Source organism: Jatropha curcas, chromosome 6 (genome assembly GCF_041381405.1).
Source record: "Jatropha curcas cultivar XTBG-Jc1 chromosome 6, XTBG_Jcur_1.0, whole genome shotgun sequence".
NCBI classification, from domain to species: domain Eukaryota; kingdom Viridiplantae; phylum Streptophyta; class Magnoliopsida; order Malpighiales; family Euphorbiaceae; genus Jatropha; species Jatropha curcas.
The window spans coordinates 3,350,510-3,374,478 of record NC_143156.1 but is presented as its reverse complement, the minus strand read 5'-3'; the positions used below and the strand labels follow the sequence as shown (position 1 = coordinate 3,374,478).

Genomic DNA, 23,969 nt, shown 5'->3' with positions numbered 1-23,969 from the left:
TACTTATCACTAGGCTATGTTTCGATATGCGTTTGGATCTAAGTTATAGGGGATATGTAACCTAATTATTTGATTCAATATTAGCCAATCGTTTAATTAATCATTAAGATAATCATGTGTGTTAATAAATTAACTTGGTTTATAGATAATTTGTATTGATTTCTAGGGTTAGGCCTAAATTTTTTTAAATTTAATTAGGTCAAATTTCAACAATGCATATGTTAATTGCATAATCTCTGTTTTTCAATTGGACAAAAGAAAACATTTTGAATTAATCTAGTGTTTTTTTGTGAGGAAGATTTCTTCGAAATGAAAGGATTATTTCTGAGAACTATTCATGCATCATATATGCGTCAATAGACCTTATCAGAGTCAAGCCTGAGTTCGAAGAATGCACTGGTGTGCATATTTACCTAAATTCATTTATATAAATAAATAAATAAATAAATATATATATATATATATATATATATATATATATATATATATATATATATATATATATATATATATATATATATATAGTATCGCTAGTTAATAAGAGAATTTTGGTTAAAACAATTTGAAGGATTTAAAATGACAATATTTTTTTAAACAAATTACATGAAAAATAACAGAAAAACATGAAAAATCTCTTATTATGTATACAGTAACTAAAAGTGGAAGACAAGCTCTCCGCATAGAAATTACTTTGCTTAGACCAAGTTTATAGCTACGCTTATAGACCGAACTAATCACAATAAGAATTCTTTAAAAAGTATTCCCGGTGTATGATCAGAAATACCCTCGTTTCAATAAGAAACTTTATTCTGGGTCCATGGATTCGATCCAGGTAAAATTTTTCCCTCTCTACATAATCAACCATGTCCACCACGACGACTAAACCTTTTTGGAACAGCAATTTGGGCACGGAGCCAATATATGCTGTAGTTTCCCTTATAAGTAAGTGAGTTGGTCTTTAGATTGCCAATTTTCTCTTTCCTTCCTTCTTTTGAAGCAAACTCTTTAGCTTCAAATGCAACAGTAAATGAGACTGAACCAACAACAATCAGGACTAAGACCACAAACTTCATGATCATCAAGCTGCACAACAATATTTAAAATTCATATAACACTGAATTATTAATAAAAAGGGACTAAAAAACATTTTTAGAATATTCGATGTTCTCATAAATCAATTAAATAATTCTTTATTTTGTTGTTAAATTAAATTTTCATAATCTTTCACAATTCAGTCCATGTACAATAATTATCTTTAAGAGCATTTTTAATATTTCACAACCAGTTAACAGAAAATTAAGCTTTGGACCTATAATATAACAGAATTATAATGCAATAACTAAATTGTGTAATTTTGAAAACCAGAGTCTTTACTTATGTATTCGATAAAAACATAGGGAGAATTCAGTAAATACTCCATAGTAATGCACTCTAAATTAGAACCCACATAAATTTATAAAGAACAGAAAAAGAACATAAAATTACCTGTTCATGATGAATTGTATTGCTTTGGTTCCAAGCAAATTGATGCTAATGAAGTATGATAATTCTATTTAAAGAAGTCCAGGTCAATCCCAATACAGGAGCTCTTCTTTCACTCTCAGTCTTTGATCCCAAAAAAACACTTCAGTTTTGGACTAATATTGAATCAAAAGACTTGTTTATGTCCAAGGCAATCCCACTAGATATCTTATCTGTACGCATAATACTTGGACATAGACAACCTCCGTATACTTGGCCATAGATTCCTGCAGGGGCAGTTGTACACTTGATTAACCCTGATAAAAACGAAAAGCTGCATATGATAAAATTTATGCAACCTGTCACTTCTCCTGGAAATCTCGCGGTAGGTTATTGATCATCCGTTCGGTTAAATTTGACAATTTTTGACTTTTTAGAAGAATTGAAAATTAATTAAAAGGTAAATTAGTCAATTACTCTTATTTTTTTCGCCTAAAATTATTTAATTATGTGAGATCGATCCAACAACAATCAAGATCAAAACTAGTAACTTTCTGATCAAACTGCATAACAAATTGTATGTATTATTCATAAATTTATCTAGAAATATAATAAATAAAAAAGAAACAGCAGATAAATTTCAGGTAAAGAAAATAAGAAATACATCTTCATGATAATTTCTGTACATGTGTTAAGTTGATGATTTCAAAACAAATTGGTACTTAAACCACTTGGAGTAGCATCAAAAGACTTGTTAGTCAAAGTCAACCCTCCAAATATAAGGTCAATAAACCTTATCAGAGCCAAGCCTGAGTTTGAAAAATGACAACTTCACACAGTAGGACCTATTTTAGCTTGCAATTTTCTTGGCAAATTAAAATCTGAAAGCTCTAGTTATGAATTGGAACATATATGATCTTCCATTTTAAGCATAAAAGTCACTGCATGTGCTCACATTTGATAGTGAAATTGTTATTTTAAGGACTAAGAGTTAAGAAAAGTATTTATCAAGAAACAAAATTATTGGAAAGTCATATCAAAAGAGACGTGATATAAAATCACAGAGCCTCAATTCCAAGCACGAATTAAAAGATAGGGCACAGAGATAGAGACGGTATGTATATATGTAAATATTTAAATTAACTGTATTTTATCCATCTTTATACATTTTTAATCTATTTGAGTACTTACACACTAAAATAGAGTTTAATAATAAATGTATATACAACATGATAATAGATTCAGATTCGAATTCTTCCTTTTCAGAATTTGTTTGATTTAAATGTGGCCTTCTTATTTAGTCAATTACTAATCTTATCTTGAGTCAAAACAATATCAGTATCATGAACAAGTTATTAATCTAAGTAGTAAGCGTTCTGAGAAATAAACTTCCGAAAAAGGTTAGAGTTTAAAGTCAATTAATACGTTGCAGTTTTAAGAAACAAAAAAAAAAAAAAAAAAAGAATTAGTTGTAGCATTTCACTATAAGAAAAACAAAATAGTAGCAAAAATATATTGGCCGTCAGTTAGTTATAATTAGATCGGATTGGGTTGAGTCAATAATAAGAACAGTCGTATTAATGATATTACTATCAATTTTATTTAATTTCAACTCTATCAATATCCAAACAATTAATAATTAATACTCTACATATATTATTACATTAATCTTTCCATATTCCTATCTATTACTTAACAATCAACCATGGCCGCCGGGACAACTTTCTCTACCGGGAACATGGGTACAAGGACTTGGTCCACCACCCGGACGCTCTCCTTTTGGCTTCACTACTATATGCATCTTCTTGAATCTAAAATTTGTATCCACAATTTCCTCTGATTCAGTTGTCAGAATAATTTTCTCAATTTTTCTGTTTTCGGGATCAATTTGGAGAGAGTATGAGATTGATCCAGCTATAATCAAGATTACAAATAGCAACTTCATCATCAACCTGTTTAATACATGCGAGTATGGGTGAGTGAGCTTCAAATATTATGAAGGAGGAAGAAAAAATAATTTGGTGTTAATTAAGATAAAAAAAAAAAAAAAAAAGATAATACCTCTCCACCAGCATTTTTTGTGGATATCGGTGAATGTTTTGCCTTTGCCAGTATAGGTAGCTTGCGAGCATACCAAGATTAGTATATATAGAGTTAGGCTATAACGACTGAAGAAAAGTCATTGTGGCCAAATATATAAAAATATTTCAGAAGTTTATGCGATCAAGCGAATGACATATTAAATTTTACAGGTATCTATTGTATTCTTTAAATCATAAATTTATAAAATTATTCTATCGAAAATTTATTTTGTAAAATTAAATCGATTAAATATTTATAAAAAAGTTAAAAATTATTGTAATTATTATTTTAAAAATTGTACTACCCACACATAATATCACATAATGTTTGTGTTCGGCAATAACTTTTTAAATAACTTTTAAATTTTGATCGGTCAAAACACTAAACGCTACTTAAAAAAAATGTTCGGTAATATAGCTTTTGAACTAGTTTTTAGAAATTAAGGTACCGTTTTGTGAAAAGTTAATTCATATAACATTTAACTTTTTATGAAAAACTACTAAAAACAGCTAATAACTAAACGTTGCTAAAACAATTAACAATTGTCAAAATAATTAATTTTGTGGAACAAATCAAACATCAATATTTTAGACATAAAAAACAGTAACTCTAAAAATTATTGTTCGGTGAACAATCCACATCTCGTTGGTCCAAGTCAACCCTCCAAATATCCACACTTGACAGATACATGTATCTATGTATGTATGTATGTATTTTTTTTTTCCAAATTTTACCAAAGAAAGCGCCGAAAAGGCTGATTCTAAGGAGTGTTTGATTTGATTACTTATTTTTAATTTTTAAAACTCAAATCAAAGACAATTTATTTTAAAATATTAAGAAGTTCAATAAAAAATTATTTTATATTTGGCAATTATTTGCAAAATAATTGTATATATTTCAAATAATTGTGACGTGATGAAGTTTTCCCAAACAAAAAGATTTCTCTTCCCCCATACTCAAACATATTATATATGTTAAATAAAAAATATTATTAAATAAAGCATAAAACGTTCTTATTTTATTAATATTTAGGAAATTTATAAATTTTTTGAGAAATAAATCTCAAAAAATTTGAATACAAGCTTCCCTATCTTCTTCTTCTTCTCTCGACGACATAATCAACCATGTCGGTCGGGACTAGAGATACTACCGTTGGCACTAGAGATAGTAAGGGAAACTTGAGAACCAGAAGGCAGAGTTCCTTTAGGCTTCAAACGAAGTAGCAAGGTTTCATCTTTTTTCAACTTTACCATGATGTGTTTTTTTCCCTCTTCATGTACCATTTTGCTAGTGCCCCAATAGCTAATTTTTTCTTTTCTTCCTTGAGCTTCAACGCAGAATGAGATTGATCCAATGACAATCAAGACTAGGATTAGCAGCTTCATGCTCAAACTGCACAACAAATTGTATAACTTCAATTAATTAGGGAAATAGAACAAAATTATGTCAAACATAACAGCAAAATAAAGCAGATAAATTTGTAGCAAAGAAAATAAGAATTGCCTCTTCATGATAATTTCTGTATCTATGTTGATGCTTTTGTCTTGGTGGTTTTAAAATAACTTGATGAAGGTAGAGGTAATGAAGTCTAGTACTTAAATACTTGGAGTTACATCTTTTTAGTTAATAAAACTTTCAAAACACACCTCCAATCTCATTTTTAGTGAAATTGATTGTCTTAAAAATGTAGATCAGACAATCAAATATTGATTTAATGAACCAAATTCCACCATCATAAATTAAATATTCAAAATTTAACATTTAATTCACTTGCTATATTACCTATTCCAAAGCTTTTTTTTTTGAGGGGAAAGCAAATGCATTAAAAACAACCAGAAGAAAAGTAAAATTACCTGTTCATGATAATTTCTGTATGAGTGAATGGTTTTGCCTAATTGGTTCCAACTTGATGTGGGAAGGCAGGTGATGCAGCCTGGTATTTAAAACAGTTGGAGTAACATCAAAAGACTTGTTAGTCCAAGTCAATAGAGTAGGACCTTTGAGAATAAATCAAACTAAAATTTCATTAATAGGGAATTGTATACAAATATGACATAAAGATTAATATGTTTTTATATTTTTGTATAATAAGTCTAATAATAAATCATTTATACAAAGAATAAAAAAATATAATATTGATTTAAAGTATCTAATCGAATTGACAAAGTATAATATTTATGTCTAAGCGATCGCTCGCTCCACTTGGTGTTATTCGTGGCCACTATTCGATTCCATGGTCCTTCTAAAAGTCCGATCTCACTTCTTTCTGTATAATTATCCAAATAACGAAAAACGCTAGACAAAATCACATAATGGTGATAATAATAACTGAGAACTAGATTTGAAAACAAAATCTCAAGATATGAGCAATAATAAATTTCAATATTTGGGTGACAATAAATCAAATTTGTATATAGAGAATTATTTGTAAAAAACAAATAAAAAGAGTAACCACTAGCGAGAGCTCACGGGTAAGCGCCTGTGGAAAAATAGAACAGAGTTATTAAGTTTTGAAAGAAAGAGACGGAGAAAAATTTGCCTAAAAGACTAAAATTACTGAGTAGGACCTATTTTAGCTTGCAATTTTTCTTGGCAAATTAAAATCTAAAATCTCTAGTTATGAATTGGAACATTTATGATTTTCCATTTTAAGCATAAAAGTCATTGCATGTGCTTACATTTAATAGTGAAATTGTTATTTTAAGGACTAAGAGTTAAGAAAAGTATTTATCAAGAAACAAAATTATTGGAAATCATATCAGAAGAGACGTGATATAAAATCACATAGCCTCAATTCCAAGCACAAATTACGAGATAGGGCACAGACATAGAAGCGGTATGGATATCTGTAAATATTTAAATTAATTGTATCTGAATTTTATTTAAATTTTATATATCTGTATCCATTTTTAATCTATTTGGATACTCACACACCAAGATATAATCTAATAATAAATGCATATATAACAAGATAACATATTCAGATTCGAATTCCCTCTCTCCTGATACTCAAAAAAACAAGTATGTTTGAGTACTTGGTTAATAATTTCTTAGCTTCCAGTGTCTTTTGTTTTCTCCAAATTGCAGGTTCTATTGATACCAGCCCTTGTTTGGTGTTAATGGAAATAAATTATAAAATTTATTTATGAACTATATGATTTAGCTTAATTAGACGAACTTTGTAAAATTAAAGTTTTTAAAAATATTTTAGAATTTATTTGAATTAAATGTGGACTTATTATTTAGTCAATTACTATTCTTATCTTGAGTCAAAAATAATATCAGTATCATCAACAACTTGTTGATCTAAGTAATAAGCGATCTGAGAAATAAATTTTTTAAGAAGGTTAGAGTCTATAGTCAATTAATACGTTGCAGTTTTAAAAAACAAAGAAAGAAAAGAATTAGTTGTAGCATTTCACTATAAGAAAAACAAAATGGCCGTCAGTTAGTTATAATTAGATCGGATTGGGTTGAGTCAGTAATAAGAATAGTCATATTAATGATATTACTATCAATTTTATTTAATTTCAACTCTATCAATATATAAAAAATTAATATTTGATACTCTAGCTATATTATCACATCAATCTTTCCTTATTCCTATATATTACTTAACAATCAACCATGGCCGCCGGGACCACTTTCGCTACCGGCAACATAGGTATAAGGACTTGTTTTTTCTTTGAAATTATGGATATAAGGACTTAGTCCACCATCGGGGCAACTTTCCCTACCGGGAACAGGGGTATAAGGACTTGGTCCACCACCGGAACGCTCTCCTTCTTGCTTCGCTACTATATGCATCTTTTTGAATGGTCCACCACCGGAACGCTCTCCTTCTTGCTTCGCTACTATATGCATCTTTTTGAATCTAAAATTTCTATTGACAATTTTCTCTGATTCAGTTATCGGAATGATTTTCTCATTTTTTCTATTTTCGGGATCAATTTGAAGAGAGTATGAGATTGATCCGGCTATAATCAAGATTACAAATAGCAACTTCATCATCAACCTGTTTAATACACGCGAGCATGGGTGAGTGAGTTTCAAATATTATGAAGGAGAAAAAAAAAATAATTTGGTGTTAATTAAGATAAAATCAAAAATAAAAAAAAGATAATACCTCTCCACCAGCATTTTTTGTGGATATTGTTGAATGTTTTGCCTTTGCCGGTATAGGTAGCTTGCGAGCATACCAAGATTAGTATATATAAATTTAGGCTATAATGTATAAAGAAAAGTCATTGTGGCCAAATATATAAAAATATTTCAGAAATTTATGCGTTAAAGCGAATGATATATTAAATTTTACAGATATCTATTTTATTCTTCAAATCATAAATTTATAAAAAATTATTCTATCGAAAACTTTATTTTTAAAATTAAATTGATTAAATATTCATGAAAAAATTAAAAAAATATTATAATTATTATTTTAAAAATTATACTAACCACACGTAATGTTTGTGTTCGGCAGTAACTTTTCAAGTAGTTTTTAGCATTTTAGCTGGTCACGCTACTTAAAAAAATGTTTGGTAACATAGCATTTGGACTAACTTTTAGAGGTTAAAATAACATTTTGTGAAAAGTTAACTCATGCAATATTTAACTTTTAAAGTTTCATGAAAAGCTACTAAAACAGCTAACAATTTTTAACGGTTCGGACCAATGCTGGTTCCGATTCCCACCGATTCGGGTTCCAATTCCAATTCTCACCGGTTCGAAACTAACGGTTTTGGTTCCGAAAATTAGATTTAGCCACCCCTAAACCCACGTCTTGTTGGTCCAAGTCAACCCTCCAAATATCCACACTTTATGTATTTTTTTTTTTTTTTACAAATTTGACCAAAGAAAGCGCGGAAAAGGCTGCGTAAAGAGTGTTCGATTTGATTACTTATTTTTAATTTTTAAAACTCAAATCAAAGACAATTTATTTTAAAATATTAAGAAGTTCAATGAATTTAAATTAAGGACAGTTTATAAATTACGACCGAGATTTCATATAGAGCATCTTGCCTCAATGATAAACTAATAATAAATATATAAATATATAAGTGGATCTTATAAATTTTGTATTTTTTTTTCTCTTTTCGACATTTACTTCTTTTAAATTTCAAAAATTATATTTATATATTTATCTTGTAGCTATTTTTAAAAGTGGGTTCTGCGATTATTTATATATTATTGGCTTGCAACTCTATCTAAACATCCTACTTGAAATTATGGTTTCATTTAGTTCAGCTGATTAATGTAGTTAATAACTGATTTGTATAAAATAGGTAGATTATAAGTGTTTGATAAGCTTTTCAATCAGCTATCAACTGCTATTCATTCCACCAATTATGTTTTAGAAATTTTTCTTATCATTTAATATCTTATTTTGCATTTATATTATATTTAAACTTCATTAAACTCACAAAAATAATTACTAGTAAAATTATTTTTTTCAAATTAATATCTTTTAATCATTTTACTTGTAGTTGTTTTAAAAAATAATAATTTTCTATTAAATATAATTTTAAAAAGTTTAATATGATTTATATAATACATTCAAATAAAAAATACATTCACCTTAAAAAATTAAAAAATATGTGTTATAGAAAAGCAATTACATTAAAAAAATAAAAATATATAAAAGCAATTACATGAAAAAATAAAAATTTTGACAAAGTAAATAATAAATAAAACAAATTTCATACCCTTTTCTTATCTATGCATAGTAAATAGGGTGTCTTGCTAATGCTATATATGTCTCCCTATAAATTGTATTCTCCTTTTTCTTTTTTATGGAACCATCTGATATTCAAAGTCTATTGAGCCGACTTCTCAGTATTTGTGCAAGGGATAATCATAAAGGACGTAAAATGGTCCCTATCAAATTTTAAAGGTGCTACATACCTTGTGTTCAACGATTAATAAAATTTTATCAAACACCTTTATCACTAATGAGCTATCAGCCACCAGTTACCATCTAGTATTAACAACTAATGCAAATGAACCCTTAATGCTTTTTGTGATAAACTCCTATGCTTTTATAATTCTAAACTAATTCTTCGAATATAATTTATTTATTTAGTAGTGTGGTTAAGAATTTGAATCATTTACATACTAATAAATTGTCAATTAAAATCCAAATTTGTGATTAATAGGAATTTACAAAACCAAAATTATCACCCGGTGAAAACAGTTGGTCATGTTAGGAATCAGCTCTGATACCAGTTGTTAGGCATCAGCTTTGATACCACTCGTTGGGCCCTTTCGACCAATTAAGAGAAAATTAACGCAGCGAAAAATAGAAATGGGACACACAGAAATTTACGTGGTTCACTCTCAACTGTTTTAAGGCTACATCCACGGGACAAACTCCTAATCATTCTTCCACTATTAAAAATAGTATGGTCACACAAAGAAAGTAATACAAAAAATAGTGGCAACAAAGTGTTTCCCAAAAACACTCCATAATATTTCCTCACTATTTTTCTCTCCCCTAGTTTTAGGAAACCCTTCCTAAAACTAGAAAAACCCGCTTGCTACATTTTCTCTCTTCTTTCTTCTGTGTGTATTTTAACTGAGGCAAATCCTCTCCTATAAATAGGAGAGGTAATGTGAGAAACGTGTGTAAGTTACACACAGCTCTCCACTTAGATAATAGTTGGTTGCCAACCTTCTGCCAACTATTTGACTTTACAAATAACACGTTTTTTCCCTTTCTTTTTTTTCTTTTCAAATTTATTGTGGGTCCCACTTGAGTGGGCACCGCACAACAGGTCAAGGATTAGCCATCTGTGAATTTTGGACAGGTCCTGCAGAGAGTTTTACATAAATCTTTATTTTTCAAAAAAAAAAAAAAAGAAACATTTTGATTTAATCTACAGTTTTTATGTGACGTGATGAAGTTTTCCCAAACAAAAAGATTTCTCTTCCCCTATACTCAAACATATTATATATTTTAAACAAAAATAATTATTAAATAAAGCATAAAACATTCTTATTTCATTAATATTTAGGAAATTTATAATTTTTTTTGAGAAATAAATCTCAAAAAATTTGAATACAAGCTTCCCTATCTTCTTCTTCTTCTTCTTCTTCTTGTTCTCTCGAATACATAATCAACCATGTCCGCCGGGTATAGAGATACTAACGGAGGCACCAGATTTAGCACGCACAAGTCTCTTTGGCCTCAAACCAAGTAGCAAGTTTTCATCTTTTTTCAACTTTACCATGATGTGTTTTTTTCCCTCTTCATATAGCATTCTGCTAGTGCCCCAATAGCTAATTTTTTCTTTTCTTCCTTGAGCTTCAACGCAGAATGAGATTGATCCAACAACAATCAAGACTAGGATTACCAGCTTCATGTTCAAACTGCACAACAAATTGTATAACTTCAATTAATTAGGGAAATAGAACAAAATTATGTCAAACATAACAGCAAAATAAAGCAGATAAATTTGCAGCAAAGAAAATAAGAATTACCTCTTCATGATAATTTCTGTATCTATGTTGATGCTTTTGCCTTGATGTTTTGAAAATAACCTGATGAAGGTAGAGATAACGAAGTCTAGTACTTAAATACTTGGAGTGACATCTTTTTTTCAAAATGCATTTTCAAGGAAAGTAATTACTTAGTACTTAAAAACATCTTTTCTTTGCTTAATTAGTCCAAGTCAATCCTGAAGGCTAAATTAAAATAATCATTTTTGCAATCTTCCACTAATTTCTGTATCAATGTAAATTTTCTCCAGTCGCCACAATAATGCTCAATCAACTAAATTAAAATATAGATCGTATTGACTCTGGGTAATTGACTTCCTATTAGATATAATAACAAATTTGATAGTTTTCCAACTGCTAATTTGTTCTTTCCTTCCTTCAGCTTCAACACTAAATATGATTAATCCAACAACAATCATCACCAACACTACCAACTTCATTCTCAAACTGCACAACAATGAACAGTTAAGACTGTATCTATATATTGTCAGAAAAATAATTTACCCTGATGTGAATTGCGAGGAAATGAAACCTAGCACTTAAAAAGACTTGGGAGTAGAGTAGAGCCATGGAGGTTAAAATAATTTAGTCTGAAAAATTAATACATTTTGCTTTATCAGTCGATGGTACGAAGGACAATCCAACTTTTGGCATGCTTCCACTAATTTCTGAGTGGATATCTGAGTTGGAATGTCACCAATGTAAAATTTTTTCCACAATGACGGGAAATTTTCTCCATAAGTGTAGATTTAACTTTAATATCATCATATGTTTTTTTTACTCAAATTACACGGCAATAACGGAAAATTATGATAAAATCAAAGTCCTTCGAATATTTGCTCCAACTACAATTAAACCATTGAACTCACTTAAAGAAGAAAGAGTATTGAACTATTCATCCCAATACTTATTTATTAACATATGACAAATCAAATATAGTAATTAAGAACGAAAGTTGGAAGTATATTAGTATTATCATTATTACTACCGATGGTTTAGCATGAATGAAAAGGTCTAAATCAACTTTGTTATATAAATGATAAACACTAAGTCTGATTTGAAAAACAAATTCTACCATCTCTGGAGTAATTTGTTAATTAAAAGAGTTATTAGATGCATGTTATACGGTATATTCTCTCCTTTTATGGGTTGCTTTGCTTGTTATAGCATGCATAATATTTTTCTCCTTTTTTCTGACCATTAATTCACAATTTCACATTATGAAAATTACTACATTATCAGATAATCTAAGTTTCTTACTATGTTTTTCCATGTCGTTTGTAGTCTTATAGCCAAAAAATTTTTTAAAAACTAAATTAGCAAAAAAATGTGACTTGGGTATGCGGGTATCGAACACCATGCCGCCTCTCGCTTTGTAAGCTGAGAACGCTCTACCATTTGAGCTACATCCCCTCTGATAATTATTCAATGGAGCATGAATTATTACTATAACTTTGTAATTTACCCTATTTCTGACCTAAAATGATAATAATAATAATAATAATAATTATAATTTGAAAGCGTGTCATTTTGAAACAAAAGTTTAACAGAGCATTTATCCTTTTTCTTTTTTGAATATTTTTATCCTTATTTTTTAAACAGTGAAAAAATTTGTGATTTTCATCCTGCAAGTTCATTCATCAATTGCCTGGTACTGTTATACTTGCTAATGCTATAATTTATAGCTACTGGACAACTTTTTATTTGTACATAGAATAGTAAGAAAAAAAAATTTTTGATTTAAGAAAAGATGACATAATTACCTTCCCATGCATGATCTATGGATGTGCTACTTAATTTCCTTCAGCTTTTAAGGAAAGTTTTTTTTTTTTTTTTATGTTAATTAGACCTCAAAAGAGATTCATGCTTGCAATTTTACAATTTTTTTTTTTAAATTTAATATTAAGTCAAAAACTAATTATTTTGTAAAAAAATTGTTTTAACTTTATTATCTTTTTCAACGAATGTTTAGAAATACTCCCGTTCCTAAAGGAAAAAAAAATTATTTTCATTAATCTAGTTCGAACAGAATGCGGCATAGACTAGGCATAGATAAATTAACAACTGATACAGTGATCAGATTATTATTAATTGTACACAAGCCAAACACGTCCTTCAAACACTACTTAGTCAACCATGGATACAGTGACCAGAACCTCCAGGAATGTGTGTACATGGGCTTGCACCTGACGGAGGTACTCTACCTCTTGGCATTCTCTCTTCAACCATATTTTCTGAACTGAAAACCATTTTTTTGTTTTTATACTCTGCAAGTGTTGCATGAAGATTCCCAAATTTCCCTTTCCTTCCATCTTCAAGATCCTTCCCTGCAACTGCAACCTCCAGAGAAAGTGTAATTGATCCAACAACTACGATAAACATCACCAACAGTAGCAACTTCTTCATCAAACTGCACAAACAATATTAAATGACAAGATGGCCTGTATAAGAAAATAAAACCAAAAATTGAAAATGTTAAAAATAGAAGAATTACCTCTCCATGATCATGAAAAATATTGATATTGCTGCTTGCTTTCTTGCTTCCCACAAAGCTTATGAAGATTATACTGAAATATTCACATTATATAGGCATCAATATATAATTTTTTTTATTATTTTTTAGAAAGATCAATAGATTTTTACTGTTGAATAAACAATTTCGAGGAAGCTGCCATTGCCATAAGCACTGTTTTCACTTTTTCATTAGTCAATCCAGCAATGACCTCCACAATTATTGTCATTATTACTATATGACAAATATAGTGGCGGTGCTAAAAATAAAACTTAGAAGGCAAAAATTATTTTTCAAAAATTTAGGGGACCAAATAAAACAAACATTGTTTTTACGTAAATTTAAAAAAAAAAAAAAATGGATTTTTTTAATCATTAGGCACAAATATGAAAATACATTTTCTGAAAAATATGAAATACTCGAAATATATTTTAATCATTTTAAAAATATATTTAGTTTCAATGTGTGAAAGTTGATAAAAAAAATATCCTTTTTTGTTCGTATAAAAAAATTGTATACTCTACAATTTTTAAATACATGAATTTTTCATATATTGTACTTGAATACAGATTAATGATTAATCTAAATTAATAGTATCATATTAAAATTATTATTAGAAAAAAAACTTTATTGCTGAATCAAAGTCTTTCTATTAAATCTGAAAACTAAATTTAAATCTATTCAAATATAATTAAAACCTGCATAGAGTTTGTGTGGATTTGATTTGATTTGATTTAAACCAAATTCACCAAAGAATTACCCATGCCCATCAATTCTACTGCGACTGGATAAAGATGAAGACTTTGAGTACATTTAATCATCGGCACATCCTTCTTTGAACCAGCAAGCAGGTTTCTGTATATTCTCCAATTTGTTATCATATGGTTTCCCTCCATATCTTCATTGGCAAAGTTTCTAGTTCTTCCAGAATGTTCATCTTTTATAGGTGCCTGATTCCCAAATTTCTCTTTCTTTCCCTTTTGCCAAACAAATTGTTCAGCTTCAACTTGAAGAGAAAATGATGAGATCAATCCAATACCAATAAACATCACTATGACTAGCAACTTCATTATCAATTAAGAGAACTTCATCTTTTCTTTCCTTTTCTTTTGTGCTCTTCTTTTCTAAAGAAGAAGAAGACGAAGAAACATCAAGAACAAGTATTCAACTCTTGCTTCAAGAACTGTACAAGCCACTTAACATTAAAACAAAAAGGAAGGGGAGGATATGAAGTCTAATGCTTTTGTTACCTTGCCATTGCTGGTTGCTATTAGTTCAACTTCAAATTATATCTGAGTTTTCTTCTCAGCCCTCCATAAATTCCTTGTTTGGTGACCTCAATTTCTCATAACAAGCTAACCCAACACATGGTAAACTATATTTGGTACATTGTAATAGAATCTAATGCAAACAACACTTTTGATTACGGCTCCATATGTTTCCATAAAATAACTTGCAGGAAAATAACTTGCTGAAAATAATTTTTCAAATAACTTATTTACCGTTGTTTGGTTGTAATATTGAAAATTAGTTAAAAATATTTCCCTAAGCAATATTTTGGTTGTAATATTTTCCGTTGTTTGGCTGTAATATTTTCCTAAGTACCCCAAATAACAGAAAATTATAGAAAATATTTTCCTGCAAATTATTTTACGGAAACAAACGGAGCCTACATTACATTATATTTTATATGTCCATTATCTAGTACCAAACAAGCTATTGCTCATTTTCACATGAAGCAGAATGTAGGAGTTTGATCAACTGGCAGCAAAAATCATACCACGGATATCATTCTTATGTCTGCACGTAGTTTAGATATGATTCGTAGATATCTAAAAATACTTCATCGAAAGCACAGGGTTGGTGCCCACAAAAACATGGGATATAACATTACAATATGACCTAGAAATAGGGAACTAATGCATTCGACAAAGACAATTGCATGCCATATTGACGATCAGAAGAATCTTACCAGTGGTAATTTTGTTTAAAAAATTTTAAAGAAAAATCCATATTGCTTGAACACATCAAACTTCAACGGAAGTTTCGAGGGCATATCACAAATATTAGACTCACCACAATAGCTTTTGGAGCTCTATTCTTCTTATCTCCATATAAGATTTCTGCCACGAAGCAGAACATTTCCTACTGGGAACTTGATTTCCAAAATACACTTATTATCAGCAGCTGCAAATACGTCAAAGCAACAATTTACTATTAGAGCGCTACAACTTGCAGATTCTTTTTAAAAAGAAGACTTGAGTAAGCTTTCAGTATACAAATATGATGACTTATTCCAATAATGCACCAATCAGTACTATGCTTAATTTCATGAAAGAAACTAAAACATCTTTGATTGTGAAACAAGGTGCCTCAGCTCCATGTGATGAAAATACTTTATAATATCAGCAATATCTAATTATGTCAAGAAAGGCTTCAAAATATTTTACCTCCATAAATTCCCAGCAAGAGTTCTTCCATGTATTGCTAATATTGCTGCACAGCTTCAAGCTGCAATCTTGATCCCCCAAACCAACCTGTGATAGAGATGAGAAACTAAAGAATTGCAGATTTTGCTGAAACTCCTGACTTTAGATATTTTTACCCATCTCTTACATGATTATCAATTAGCAATCGTTACAGAATTTTTGGATTATCCATAAAATGAAGAGGAGAATGCCCAATTGTTCTTCGATGGCGTCTTCAGAGTAAGATAATATCATTTGATTTCAATCATCTGAAATGAGAATGAATAGCAAAGCCAGATTGCTAATTTGCAGCCCATCAACTACTTGAATCATCAATAGCAATATCTCAACTCTTTATCCATTGATAAATCTGATTTAAGGTGAAAAATTACAATATCACCTCAATATCAAATTTCCCACAGTAGTCAATACGAAGAACACAGGGTGTTGCAAAATTAACTTTTCACAGCAAAGATAATAGGGGAAAAAAAAAAAAGAAAATATGGGAAAAATATGCATACACATTTGTTTGATAATCAGATCAATAAAGATCATAAATTTAAATTCAACAAATTTTCAAGAATAGTGACCGCAATCCACCATTACAATTCAAAACCAAAAATTGAAAAATAAGAAACAATCAAAATACCACCTCTGTACAACCCCATCAAAATTTTATCCTAAAAAAGGAAACTGACAATTGAAAATACAATATATATATATATATATATATATATATATATATATATATATATATATATATATAAGATAAAACCTTTGACCAAGTGGCTAAGCATGCACAGGACCTGGAGTCACCAATTTATTGCATGAGCGGCAGCTCTCTTCTGCAGAAAGTTTCCGTCTTTTCTGAAATTTATCATCATATGTTTTTCCACAATTTTGCTTCTTCTCCAATTGCTAATTTTTACTTTCCTTCCTTCAGCTTCAACTCTAAATGAGACTATTGATCCAACAACAATCATCACTAAGACTACCAACTTCATTCCCAAACTGCATATATATATATATATATATATATATATATATATATATATATATATATATATATATATATATATATATATATATTAGAGACGTTAATTAATTATATTATTCATATATTTAAGTGCGAAATAAAATGCAATTATGTAAAAAAAAAAAAAACAATAGAATTCATTTTTTTTTTTCAATTTAATTACCTCCAATCTCATTTTTAGTGAAATTGATTGTCTTAAAAATGTAGATCAGACAATCAAATATTGATTTAATGAACCAAATTCCACCATCATAAATTAAATATTCAAAATTTTACATTTAATTCACTTGCTATATTACCTATTCCAAAGCTTTTTTTTGTTTGAGGGGAAAGCAAATGCATTAAAAACAACCAGAAGAAAAGTAAAATTACCTGTTCATGATAATTTCTGTATGAGAGAATGGTTTTGCCTAATTGGTTCTAAATTGATGTGGGAAGGCAGGTGATGAAGCCTGGTACTTAAACCACTTGGAGTAACATCAAAAGACTTGTTAGTCCAAGTCAATAGAGTAGGACCTTTGAGAATAAATCAAATTAAAATTTCATTAATAGGGAATTGTATACAAATATGAGTGTAATGATCAATATGTTTTTATATTTTTGTATAAAAAATCTAATAATAAACTATTTATACAAAAAATAAAAAAAAATACAATATTGATTTAAAGTATCTAATCGAATTGACAGAGTATCATATTTATGTCTAGGCGATCGCTCGCTCCACTTAGTGCTATTCATGGCCACTACTCGATTCGATGGTCCTTTACAAGTCCAATCTCATTTCTTTCTGTATAATTATCTAAATAATAAAAAACGCTAGACAAAATCACATAATGGTGATAACAATAACTTAGAACTAGATCTAAAAATAAAATCTCAAGATATGAGCAATAATAAATTTCAATATTTGAATGACAATAAATCAAGTTTGTATATTATTTGTAAAAAACAAACAAAAAAAGGAAAAAAAGTAACCACTAGCAAGAGCTCACCGGTAAGCGCCCGCGGAAAAATAGAACAGAGTTTTTAAGTTTTGAAAGAAAGAGACGGAGAAAAAATTTGCCTAAAAGACTAAAATTACTGAGTAGGACCTATTTTAGCTTGTAATTTTTCTTGGCAAATTAAAATCTAAAATCTCTAGTTATGAATTGGAACATATATGATTTTCCATTTTAAGCATAAAAGTCACTGCATTTGCTTACAATAGTGAAATTGTTATTTTAAGGACTAAGAGTTAAGAAAAGTATTTATCAAGAAACAAAATTATTGGAAAGTCATATCAAAAGAGACGTGATATGATATAAAATCACAGAGCCTCAATTCCAAGCACGAATTACGAGATAGGGCACAGAGATGGAAGCGATATGGATATTGTAAATGTTTAAATTAATTGTACCTGAATTTTATTTAAATTTTATCTATCTGTATCCATTTTTAATTTATTTGGATACTCACACACCAAGATATAATCTAATAATAAATGCATATATAACAAGATAATAGATTCAGATTCGAATTCTCTCTCTCCAGATACTCAAAAAAAATAAGTATGTTTGAGTACTTGGTTAATAATTTCTTAGCTTCCAGTATCTTTTGTTTTCTCCAAATTGCAGGTTCTATTGATACCAGCCCTTGTTTGGTGTTAATGGAAATAATTATAAAATTTATTTATGAACTATATGATTTAGCTTAATTAGATGAACTTTGTAAAATTTAAGTTTTAAAAAATATTTCAGAATTTATTTGAATTAAATGTGGACTTATTATTTAGTCAATTACTATTCTTATCTTGAGTCAATATCATGAGTCGAAAATAATATAAGTATCATCAACAACTTGTTGATCTAAGTAATAAGCCATATGAGAAATAAATTTTTTAAGAAGGTTAGAGTCTATAGTCAATTAATAGGTTGCAGTTTTAAAAAACAAAAAAAAGAAAAGAATTAGTTGTCACTATAAGAAAAACAAAATAGTAGCAAAAATATATTGCTACTAAACAGGTCCGGTTAGTTATAATTAGATCGGATTGGGTTGAGTCAGTAATAAGAATAGTCATATTAATGATATTACTATCAATTTTATTTAATTTCAACTCTATCAATATATAAAAAATTAATAATTAATACTCTAGCTATATTATTACATTAATCTTTCCATATTCCTATCTATTACTTAAAAATCAACCATGGCCGCCGGGACAACTTTCCCTACGGGCAACCTGGGTAGCAGGACTTGTTTTTTCTTCGAAATTATGGGTATAAGGACTTAGTCCACCATCGGGGCAACTTTCCCTACGGGGAATATGGGTATAAGGACTTGGTCCACCACCGGAATGCTCTCCTTCTTGCTTCACTACTATATGCATCTTCTTGAATCTAAAATTTCTATTGACAATTTTCTCTGATTCAGTTATCGGAATAATTTTCTCATTTTTTCTATTTTCGGGATCAATTTGAAGAGAGTATGAGATTGATCCAGCTATAATCAAGATTACAAATAGCAACTTCATCATCAACCTGTTTAATACACGCGAGCACGGGTGAGTGAGTTTCAAATATTAGGAAGGAGAAAAAAAAATAATTTGGTGTTAATTAAGATAAAAAAAAATAATAAAAAGATAATACCTCTCCACCAGCATTTTTTGTGGATATTGTTGAATGTTTTGCCTTTGCCGGTATAGGTAGCTTGCGAGCATACCAAGATTAGTATATATAGAGTTAGGCTATAACGACTAAAGAAAAGTCATTCTGGCCAAATATATAAAAATATTTCAGAAGTTTATGCGTTGAAGCGAATCACATATTAAATTTTACAGGTATCTATTGTATTCTTCAAATCATAAATTTATAAAAAATTATTCTATCGAAAACTTTATTTGTAAAATTAAATTGATTAAATATTTATGAAAAAATTAAAAAAAAATATTATAATTATTATTCAAAAATTATACTAACCACGCCTAATGTTTGTGTTTGGTAACAACTTTTCAAGTAATTTTTAGTATTTTTGGCTGGTCAAAACACTAAACACTACTTAAAAAAATGTTCGGTAACATAGCTTTTTAACTAATTTTTAGAGGTTAAAATAATATTTTATGAAAAGTTAACTCATATAACATTTAACTTCTAACGTTTCATGAAAAACTACTAAAACAGCTAACAACTCTACTAGCTAACAACTTTTAACGGTTCGGACCGATTCTAGTTCCGATTTTCACTGGTTCGGATTTCAATTCCGATTCTCACCGGTTCGAAATCGGCGATTCTGGTTCCGAAAATCAGATTTTGGCTATCCCTGAACCCACGCCTTGTTGGTCCAAGTCAACCCTCCAAATATCCATACTTTATTAATTTTTTTTTTTTTTTACAAATTTGACCAAAGAAAGCGCGTAAAAGGCTACGTAAAGAGTGTTTGATTTGATTACATATTTTTAATTTTTAAAACTCAAATCAAAGACAATTTATTTTAAAATATTAAGAAGTTCAATGAATTTAAATTAAGGACAGTTTATATATTACGACCGAGATTTCATATAGAGCATCTTGCCTCAATGATAAACTAATAATAAATATCTAAATATATAAGTGGATCTTATAAATTTTGTATTTTTTTTTTCTCTTTTCGACATTTACTTCTTTTAAATTTCAAAAATTATATTTATATATTTATCTTGTAGCTATTTTAAAAGTGGGTTCTGCGATTATTTATATATTATTGGCTTGCAACTCTATCTAAACATCCTACTTTAAATTATGGTTTCATTTAATTCAGCTGATTAATGAAGCTAATAACTAATTTGTATAAAATAGGTAGATTATAAGTGTTTGATAAGCTTTTCAATCAGCTATCTAATTGCTATTCATTCCATCAGTATGTTTTAGAAATTTTTCTTATCATTTAATATCTTATTTTGCATTTATATTATATTTGAACTTCATTAAACTCACAAAAATAATTACTAATAAAATTATTTTTTTCAAATTAATATCTTTTAATCATTTTACTTGTAGTTGTTTTAAAAAATAATAATTTTCTATTAAATATAATTTTAAAATGTTTAATATGATTTATATAATACATTCAAATAAAAAATACATTCACCTTAAAAAATTAAAAAAAAATATGTGTTATAGAAAAGCAATTACATGAAAAAATAAAAATTTTGACAAAGTAAATAATAAATAAAACAAATTTCGTACCTTTTTCTTATCTATGCATAGTAAATAGGGTGTCTTACTAATGCTATATATGTCTCCCTATAAATTGTATTCTCCTTTTTCTTTTTTATGGGAACCATCTGATATTCAAAGTCTACTGAGCCGACTTCTCTGTATTTGTGCTAGGGATACTCATGAAGGACATAAAATGGTCCCTATCAAATTTTAAAGGTGCTACATACCTTGTGTTCAACGATTACTAAAATTTTATCAAACACCTTTATCACTAATGAGCCATCAGCCACCAGTTACCATCTAGTATTAACAACTAATGCAAATGAACCCTTAATGCTTATTGTGATAAACTCCTATGCTTTTATAATTCTAAACTAATTCTTCGAATATAATTTATTTATTTAGTAGTGTAGTTAAGAATTTGAATCATTTACATACTGATAAATTGTCAATTAAAATCCAAATTTGTGATTAACAGGAAATTACAAAACCAAAATTATCACCCGGTGAAAACAGTTGGTCAAGGATTAGACAACTGTGAATTTTGGACAGGTCCTGCAGAGAGTTTAACATAAATATTTATTTTTCAAAAAAAAAAAAAAAAAAGAAGAAACATTTTGATTTAATCCACTGTTACTATGTGATGTGATGAAGTTTTCCCAAACAAAAAGATTTCTCTTCCCCTATACTCAAACGTATTATATATTTTAAATAAAAATAATTATTAAATAAAGCATAAAACATTCTTATTTCGTTAATATTTAGGAAATTTATAATTTTTTTTTTAGAAATAAATCTCAAAAAATTTGAATACAAGCTTCCCTATCTTCTTCTTCTTCTCTCGACTACATAATCAACCACTTCCGGCGGGTCTAGAGATACTAGGGGAGGATTGAGAACTAGAATACACGAGTCCCATTAGCTTCAAACCAAGTCGCAAGTTTTCATCTTTTTTCAACTTTACCATGATGTGTTTTTTTCCCTCTTCATATACCATTTTGCGAGTGCCCCAATATCTAATTTTTTCTTTTCTTCCTTGAGCTTCAACGCTGAATGAGATTGATCCAACAACGATCAAGACTAGGATTAGCAGTTTCATGCTCAAACTGCACAACAAATTGTATAACTTCAATTAATTAGGGAAATAGAACAAAATTATGTCAAACATAACAGCAAAATAAAGCCGATAAATTTGTAGCAAAAAAAAAAAAGAATTACCTCTTCATGATAATTTCTGTATCTATGTTGATGATTTTGCCCTGGTGGTTCGAAAATAACTTGATGAAGGTAGAGGTAATGAAGTCTAGTACTTAAATACTTGGAGTCACATCTTTTCTTCAAAATGCATTTTCAAGGAAAGCAATTACTTAGTACTTAAAAACATCTTTTCTTTGCTTAATTAGTCCAAGTCAATCCTGCAAAGGCCAATCATTTTTGCAATCTTCCACTAATTTCTGTATCAATGTAAATTTTCTCCAATCTCCACAATAATGCTCAATCAACTAAATTAAAATATAGATCGTATTGACTCTGGGTAATTGACTTCCTATTAGATATAATAACAAATTTGATAGTCCTCCAACTGCTAATTTGTTCTTTCCTTCCTTCAGCTTCAACACTAAATATGATTAATCCAACAACAATCATTACCAACACTACCAACTTCATTCTCAAACTGCACAACAATGAACAGTTAAGACTGTATCTATATATTGTCAGAAAAATAATTTACCCTGATGTGAATTGCGAGGAAATGAAACCTAGCACTTAAAAAGACTTGGAGAAGAGTAAAGCCATAGATGTTAAAATAATTTAGTCTGAAAAATTAATATATTTTGCTTTATCAGTCGATGGTACGAAGGACAATCCAACTTTTGGCATGCTTCCACTAATTTCTGAGTGTATATCTGAGTTGGAATGTCACCAATGTAAAATTTTTTTCCACAGTGACGGAAAATTTTCTCCATAAGTGTAGATTTAACTTTAATATCATCATATGTTTTTTTTACTCAAATTACACGGCAATAACGGAAAATTATGACAAAATCAAAGTCCTTCGAATATTTGCTCCATCTACAATTAAACCATTGAACTCACTTAAAGAAGAAAGAGTGTTGAACAATTCATTCTAATACTTATTTATTAACATATGACAAATCAAATATAGTAATTAAGACTGAAAATTGGAAGTATATTAGTATTATCATTATTACTACTGATGGTTTAGCACGAATGAAAAGGTCTAAATCAACTTTGTTATATATATGATAAACACTAAGTCTGATTTGAAAAACAAATTCTACCATCTCTGGAGTAATTTGTTAATTAAAAGAATTATTAGATGCATGTTATACGGTATTTTCTCTACTTTTGTGGGTTGCTTTGCTTGTTATAGCATGCATAATATTTTTCTACTTTTTTCTGACCATTAATTCACAATTTCACATTATGAAAATGAGTACATTATCAGATAATCTAAGTTTCTTACTATGTTTTTCCATGTGGTTTGTAGTCTTATAGCCAAAAAATTTTTTAAAAACTAAATTAGGAAAAAAATGTGACTTGGAGATGCGGGGTATCGAACCCCGTGCTTTTCGCATGCAAAGCGAGCGCTCTACCGTTTGAGCTACATCACCTCTGATTGATTGTTCAATGGAGTATAAATTACTAATAGACTTTGTATTTAACCCAGTTTCTGACCTAAAATGATAATAATAAAAAATTATAATTTGAAAAACGTGTCA

General features: G+C 28.9%; 6 long non-coding RNA genes across 7 annotated transcripts; all 6 read right to left on the bottom strand.

Moving 5' to 3' along the window:
• Positions 1–3,036: 3,036 nt before the first annotated feature.
• Positions 3,037–3,666, bottom strand: LOC110009037 (uncharacterized). The gene is made up of 2 exons (XR_002283855.3): positions 3,523–3,666; positions 3,037–3,413 (listed from the first exon to the last, which is right to left on the bottom strand). It is a non-coding gene; the product is annotated as an uncharacterized LOC110009037 (long non-coding RNA).
• An 873-nt stretch (positions 3,667–4,539) lies between these two features.
• Positions 4,540–5,522, bottom strand: LOC110009041 (uncharacterized). Its single transcript, XR_016321392.1, has 2 exons — positions 5,397–5,522; positions 4,540–4,935 (listed from the first exon to the last, which is right to left on the bottom strand). It is a non-coding gene; the product is annotated as an uncharacterized LOC110009041 (long non-coding RNA).
• Positions 5,523–10,509: 4,987 nt separating this feature from the next.
• On the bottom strand, positions 10,510–11,558 carry LOC110009042 (uncharacterized). The gene is made up of 2 exons (XR_016321336.1): positions 11,020–11,558; positions 10,510–10,908 (listed from the first exon to the last, which is right to left on the bottom strand). It is a non-coding gene; the product is annotated as an uncharacterized LOC110009042 (long non-coding RNA).
• A 1,466-nt stretch (positions 11,559–13,024) lies between these two features.
• Positions 13,025–14,158, bottom strand: LOC149495274 (uncharacterized). The gene is made up of 2 exons (XR_016321145.1): positions 13,532–14,158; positions 13,025–13,447 (listed from the first exon to the last, which is right to left on the bottom strand). It is a non-coding gene; the product is annotated as an uncharacterized LOC149495274 (long non-coding RNA).
• A 705-nt stretch (positions 14,159–14,863) lies between these two features.
• On the bottom strand, positions 14,864–17,485 carry LOC149495273 (uncharacterized). 2 transcript variants are annotated; one of them, XR_016321146.1, is made up of 3 exons: positions 17,426–17,485; positions 16,000–17,028; positions 14,864–15,736 (listed from the first exon to the last, which is right to left on the bottom strand). It is a non-coding gene; the product is annotated as an uncharacterized LOC149495273 (long non-coding RNA). The 2 variants fall into 2 exon arrangements; XR_016321147.1 differs by having other exon boundaries at positions 16,000–16,978; positions 17,426–17,472.
• A 4,469-nt stretch (positions 17,486–21,954) lies between these two features.
• LOC149495272 (uncharacterized) lies at positions 21,955–23,083 on the bottom strand. Its single transcript, XR_016321469.1, has 2 exons — positions 22,444–23,083; positions 21,955–22,331 (listed from the first exon to the last, which is right to left on the bottom strand). It is a non-coding gene; the product is annotated as an uncharacterized LOC149495272 (long non-coding RNA).
• Positions 23,084–23,969: the final 886 nt, after the last annotated feature.